The sequence below is a fragment of the Vitis vinifera genome, chromosome 17, assembly GCF_030704535.1.
Source record: "Vitis vinifera cultivar Pinot Noir 40024 chromosome 17, ASM3070453v1".
Lineage (NCBI taxonomy): Eukaryota > Viridiplantae > Streptophyta > Magnoliopsida > Vitales > Vitaceae > Vitis > Vitis vinifera.
The window spans coordinates 1,718,545-1,726,300 of NC_081821.1; positions in this window are offsets into that span (position 1 = coordinate 1,718,545).

The following is a 7,756-nucleotide window of genomic DNA, read 5'->3' on the forward strand; positions in this document are numbered from 1 at the left end:
TGAGAAAGGCTCTTCGATACACGGCACATGCAGCTTTACCTCTAAAGAAGCTCTATCTTGATGAACAAAGGGAATCTTTCAGGCGTCATGATCTTTCTTGTAGAGAAAGGGTTTGTTGGAACATTAAAATAGAAATTTTCATTGTTCATCCATCACTCTCTTTGAATTAAATTTTAAAACGAGAGTTTTGAAAATAAATTTTGATCCAAATTTTTGTTCTTCTATGAAATCGTGTTCCACTTATATTTTTATACTATTCTTGTTTCTATCAATGGCATGCCAAACAGACCCAAGATACCATTATTTATCCAAAAAAAATATATATTATGTCATTTGTATTCTATATCAATTAAGATAGGGAGTGGATTCTTTTTAATTATATAGATACGTTTTAAAATTATGAAACTCGTTGTTTTTAAAACAGACTTACATAAAAAACACAAGTCGTTTTTAAATCGTATCAAAATTGATTCTTAATTTTCTAAAAAAACTCGATATATCATTAATATTTCATATTAATAATATATATATATATATATATGATAGATTTATCTTTTTAATGCCCTCGATTTTTTAGGAATTAGTCACTTCAACGCACTTTGATAGTTATATAGGTATCTAAAATATAAGGTAGATGAATATTTATTGTCCCAACTATTCGTCTTTATTCCTTATGCCAATAAGAAAATGGGTAATTTATAACAAAGTTTTTATATTGTTGATTGATAGATGTGGTGTTTCTTTCCCCATGTCGTTTATTGGTGCTAATAGAGTAGAATTGACCATGAATATAGAACCTATAAGTATAATCTTAAACACGTTTTAAAACTATGAAACTCATCATGCTTAGAACAAATTCACATAAAAAAAATTAAATTGTTACAAAATAACATCAAAATCAATTCTTAATTTAAAAAAAATAAATAAAAAATCCTTAACACAGAAAAATTAAAGGAGAACCTCTTGATATCTACTTTGAAGTCTTCAATGATATTAAAGAAATCATTCACTTGGATATGAAATAAATAATGAAATCAAAGAACTATGATTGGGATATTTGACTATGATTTGAATTTGATGATATTCTCTGCATTTTCAAAGATGGGTGAATTATTGAGAGCTCAGAGGAAGGAGGTGGGGAGTCCCCACCCATTCGAAAGAAGAAATTTTGGTGGGTCAGGCCATGAGACCCGGTGAAGTAAGCAATGAGTGGACAAAGGCTTATCCCCCCATATGTATATATTATTAATGTCCCCACCTCCATTATGATTTGACCCTAATCTAAGGACATGCTGACCTATGAATCAGAGTTAGGTTCCTAAGGGAGAGGGCATTTAAGGAGAAATGAATGAAGGGGAAGAAGATCTTTATTGTTTTTTCTCACTACGAAGGAGACTAGACATGCGAGTCGTTGTATCACATCTCGGTGCCCTTTTCTCCGGTAAAACAATGGCACCACCCATTTCAGGGTGGGTCTCTTGGCTTTTGATCTGTCTCTCTCAGATATTCACTTAATTGAGATACCCTTTGGATAAAAAATTTAGGTGAAAGGGGGAGGGTCTTCCCCACCTTTGCTCCTTTGATATTTTGCCCCTAATATTCAAAGCTTCATGATTTATGTTAAAAAGGAAAAATCACTTAATACAAGGTAAGGTCATGTTTGGTGATTGTTTTCATAATCACTGTTATGTTATATAAAAGAAAAAAAATGGCCAAGTAGATTTATATTTTTAGAAACATAAAATAAAATATTTTTAGTTATTTTTTATTTTTTTTCACTTGTTTTTTTTTTGATTATTTTAAAAAATAATTATTATAATAATTTAAAATAGAATATTATTTATAAAAATTATTTTTAATACATATTAAATAAGTTAAAAATATTTAAAATTTTCAAATAATTTTTTCTTCAATAAAACATCATAAAACAATTTTTAAAAATTATTTTTTAAGATTGATTTTAAAAACACCTCCCAAACAAAACCCCATCTTTAACATAGTTTTGTTTTTAAAATAGACTAAAAATTACACCCAAACTTGTCCTAAACAACATGTGCCTACATTTTTATTTAAACAATCTTTATTATTATTAATAAAATAAAAAAAAACATAAGAAGACATTTTTGAAAACTTTTTTGCATCTATATATTTCTTAAAATAAAAACCTATTTGAAAAGTTGTATTGTTCCTAATATCTTTTTTAAATGTAGTCAAATATTTCTTAAAAATTATTTTTGTCTGTATTGTTTTATTTTTAAATTTTTCACATTTTTACAAATATTTTTTAGAATAATCTTACAAAACAAACGAAAAAAACTATAAACAATTAAAACCATGTTCTCCAAAGCATTATGTTTTTAAAAAATTATCCCCCATCAAAAGATTATAAAAAATGTTTCGAGTATAAAAAATAATTCCCAAAAATACAATATATAATTACTCTATTTCGGGTTTTAATTCATTTCCAATTTTCCATAACTATTCTTACCTCGTATTTTTAGTTTTAGTAACGGTTCAAAAAAGATACCATAACACTACTTAACGAAATTAAGGGTGAATGATTGGATTTGAATATGAACTTTGCATGATGGCAACATAAGCTTTATTCGTTGATTCATTTATTTCTTATATCAATTCAGTGACAGTGGTTGTTGTGATGGATTTTCACATACCTATCAGCCTCACTGTATAAGCGTACGATATTGCACCGACAAATTTATACGTATAGTGGCAATGATAAGATGTTGATTATTTTATAATAGTCATGCAGCTTTGAAATATCGTGTAGGATATTATATAGTGGATAATTGGGCTTATAGACTCCATTTGAATTAAGAAAATATTATTATATTAGAAGAAAAAAAATAGACCAAAACATAAGCTTATGCTACCACATAGCGTTAGGATATATTTTGAAAAATAATTTTTAACAACAGTTTATATGATGTTTAGTATAATAAACATATGTTTTTGAAATATTTTTAACTTGTTTTTAATGTTTTAAAATAATTTTTATATTTATTCTTTATTTTTAATTATTCTATATATTTATATAATTATTTCTCAAAACAAACCCTCAAAAAATAATTAAAAACAACTAAAAATATTTTCTAAAAACGTCATATTTCTTGTTTTTAATAATATAAAATATAAAATAATTTTTTGATTGTCAAATGTTTTTTTTTTTTTTTGCAAAGCAAAAAAAATTGTTGTTAAAAACTATTGGAAAGTCTCAAGTTATATTTTGAGTCAATTTGGAAAGTTCTTGATTGTTTCCTAATAGAAAATATTTTTTAAAGTGAGTTTCCTATTATTATAGGAAATATCATATTATGAGATTTTTTTTAGGAAAATGTATTTTTGACAATTATTAACTTTGTTTCCCATGTAGAAACTTCCTTTGTAATTAGGGGAAAAAAAATATAGGAAGAGATTTTGACCAAAATAATAAGTCTCATTTTGGGTATAAATTGGGGCTTTGGGATTGAAAGCTTGATGAGTTGTAATCTCCTTTAACAATAGTGAAAGTTATTTTTCTTCGCCCGTTGATGTAGGCTTAAGGCCGAACAATGTAAATCGTTGTGTTTTATTTTTTATTTTTTTGTTTTTTTTTCCCCTATTATTATTCTTTGTGGTGATTTGCATAACAAATTGGTATCAAAGATAAAGTTGTTAAACCTAAAATTGCGACAAAGGTTGATGAAAGAAACAATTTCAATTTGTGGCGTGTCAAGATGCATGCCTTATTGGTGCAATAGGGGTTGTCCAAAGCATTGAAGGGTAAAAAGGCTTTACCAACAACGATGTCTGATAAAGAGAATGATGAACTTATGGAGAAAGCACATAGTACTATTCTGTTGTGCTTGGGTAATGAGGTGCTTCGTGAGGTTGCAGAAAAATATACGGCTACCAAATTATGGTTGAGGTTAGAAAGTCTTTACATGACGAAGTCTCTTACAAATAACTTGTATTTAAAGAAGCGATTGTATACTCTCAAGATGAAAGAATGTGCGTCCATTAAAGACCACCTTGATGAGTTTAATAAAACTATCATGGATTTGAGGAATATTGATGTTAGAATTGATGTTGAAGACCAAGTCATAATTTTGATGTGTTCCCTACCAAATTCTTATAAGCACTTTGTAGATACCATGATGCATGGTAGAGATACTCTCTCCATAGAAAATGTTAGAGCAACCTTGAACTAAAGGGAGTTGAAGAAGAGGGCATCTGAAAGTAGAAAAGATGACTCAGGTGAAGGTTTGGTGGCTAAAGGGGGAACATGAAAGAAAAATAATGGTGGAAGAGGTCGAACTAGATCAAAGTCCAAGGGAAACAACAAATGTTTCAAGTGCAAGAAATAAGGGCATTATGTGAAAAATTGTCCAGATCGTAGAGGAAAAGAAAATGAGAAAACTTCTAATTTCGGTGATGCAACAATTATAGAAGAAAATTCAAATACTGCAAATGTTCTTTCAATTACTGTTACAAACTTAGGTGATGAGTGGATTCTTGATTTAGGGTGCTCCTATCATATGTCTCCCAATAGGAATTGGTTCAAAACCTACCAACCATAGATAGTGGAAAGGTTCTCATGGGAAACAATATAGCATGTAAGGTTGTTGGGATAGGCACAATTTGAATTAAGATATAATTGATGGCATTATAAAGACATTAACTGATGTAAAACATGTTCTAGAATTGAAAAAAAAAATTTGATTTCTTTATGGATACTTGACTTCAACGGATGCACATATAAAACTAGAAATGGAGTTTTAAGGATTTCAAATAGTTCTCATGTTGCAATGAAATGAAAGAAAATTAATGGTATCTATATGTTGCAGGGTAGCACGGTTATAGGTGCAGCTGTAGCTGCAGTTTCAACCGCATAATCAATTACAGAGACTACTAGATTGTGGCATATGCGACTTGGGAATATGAGTGAGAGAGGGTTGACAATTTTGAGCAAACAAGTTTTGCTTGATGGACAGAAAACGGGATAACTAAATTTTTGTGAGCATTATGTGTTTGGGAAACAATGCAGGGTGAAATTTAGTACAAGTGTTCATAAAACCAAAGGTACTTTGGATTATATCCATTAGGATCTTTGGGGCCCTTCTCAAATTGTATCACATGGTGATGAAAGATATATGTTGACCTTTATTGATGATTACTCTAGAAAGGATTGGGTATATATCGTGAAACATAAGAATAATGCCATTGAGAAGTTCAAGCAATAGAAAACCATGATCAAAAAGCAGACTAGAAAACATATCAAGTGCTTGAGAATTGACAATAGCATGCAATTTTGTAGGAAAAAATTCAATGAGTTTTGCAAGAATGAAGATATTGTAAGACACCGCACAGTTAGGCATACTCCATAGCAAAATGGTGTTGTGGAACGAATGAATAAAACTCTTTTAGAGAAAGCACGATGCATGTTTTTGAATGCAGGGTTGTCAAAGGAATTTTGGGGTGAAGCTATAAATTCAGCTTGTTATATTGTGAATAGATCTCCTTCAATTCCTATTGATTGTAGGGTTCTTGAAGAGGTATGGTCTAGTTCTCCTTCTAATTATGCTAATTTAAGATTTTTTTTGTTGTCCTACTTATGCTCACGTGGTAAGTTGGAACCAAAGGCAATGAAATGCATATTCTTAGGATTTGCTAATGGAGTGAAAAGGTACAGGCTATAGTACCCAGATTCAAAATTCTCCAAATTTCTTATTAGTAGGAATGTGACTTTTAATGAATCTACAATGTTAAGTCCTAGAAATGAGCAACTTCATACAGAAAATGACACTGATGTAAGAGAAAATATGGAGATTGTGACTAAAGCTTCAGAAACCATAGAAAAAGTAATTTCAATAAAGCCAAATGAGGAAAAAGTGCAACTTCTCGATGATAAAGAAAATGCACCACAAGAGCAACAATATTATTTGGCTAGAGGTAGAACAAGGAGACAAATTAAACCACTACAAAGACATGTTTATGCAGATTTGGTTATTTATGCACTTAGCGTGGTAAAAAGCATTTAAAATGGTGAACCTTAAACTTGTCGTGAAACCATCACCGTTATAAAGTCTACACAGTGGATTGTTGCTATGAATAAGGAAACTGAATTTCTTCAAAAGAACCATACTTGACAACTAGTTGAGAAAGCTAAAAATCAAAATATTGTTGGTTGCAAATGGCTTTTCAAAAGAAATGAAGGAATTCCAGGAGTGAAGAATGCTAGGTTCAAAGCCCGCTTGGTTGCAAAGGGCTACACACAAAAGAAGGGTGTAGACTTCAATGAAGTGTTTTCTCCAGTTGTGAAACATAACTTAATCAGGGTGTTGCTTGCTATGGTTGCTTTATTTGATTTAGAGTAAGAATAATTTGATGTCAAAACTGTTTTTCTACGTGGTGAGTTGGAAAAATAGATTTATATGCATCAACCCAATGGATTCATTATTTCGGGAAATGAAAACCATGTTTGTTTATTGAAGAAATCTCTTTATGGTTTGAAGCAATCTCCAAGACAATGGTATAAAAGGTTTGATACTTTTATGATTGGTAATGACTACCACAGGTGTGAGTATGATAATTATGTTTATCATAAGGAATTGTTTGATGGTTCTTTCATTTATTTATTGTTATATGTTGATGACATGTTAATTGTCTGTAAAAATATGTATGAGATCAACTTGTTAAAAACTAAACTTCAATGAGAGTTTGAAATGAAAGACCTTCGAGTTGTGAAGAAAATATTAGGTATGGAGATTCGTAGATACCGAAAAGTAGGGAAATTGTACTTATCACAAAAAAAGTACATTGGGAAAGTGTTAGAACGCTTTGGAATGTAAGGGTCAAACCCAATAAGTACTCCATTAGCAACTCGCTTCAAACTTTCTACTGCTTTATCACTATAGATTGAAGTAGAGAGGGAGTACATGTCACATGTTCCTTATGCTAGTGCAGTTGGGAGCATTATGTATGTCATGGTCTACACTAGGCCAGACATTTCACATGCAGTGAGAGTGATGAGTAGTTATATGGATTGTCCTAGAAAGATCCATTGGCAAGCAATGAAATGGATACTTCGATACTTGAGATGAACATCACATGTTAGCTTAGTATATGATAAAAGTATTGACATCTCTAGGGAAATTGTTGGCTATGTTGATTTTAATTATGTTGGAGATTTGGATAGAAGAAGATCTCTAACAAGATACGTATTTACTTTATGTGGTAGTGTTATTAGTTGGAAAGCAACTTTGCAATCTGCAATTCCTTTGTCAACCATTGAAGCAAAATACATAGCAACCACATAAGCAGTGAAAGAAACTATTTGGCTTAAGGGTTTGGTTGGCGATTTAGGCTTATAATAGGAGTTGACTATTGTGTATGGTGATAGCCAAAGTACCATACATTTGACTAAAAATCAGATGTTCCATGAGATGACCAAACATATTGATGTCAGAATGCATTTTATTAGGGATGTGATTGCACAAGGTGCTATTATACTAAAAAAAAATCCCTACAGTGGACAATCCTACAGATATGATTACTAAGTTTGTTCCTATAATTAAGTTCAAGTATTGTTTGGACTTAATTGATGTTGGTAGTATTTGAAGACCCCTATGGAGCATGGGAGTGAAGTAACATGGAAGACTTTCGAGTTTGTTTGAATTTTGGGAATTTGAGCCAAGGTGGAGATTGTTGGAAAGTGTCTCAATTGTATTTTGAGTCAATTTGGAAAGTTATTGATTGT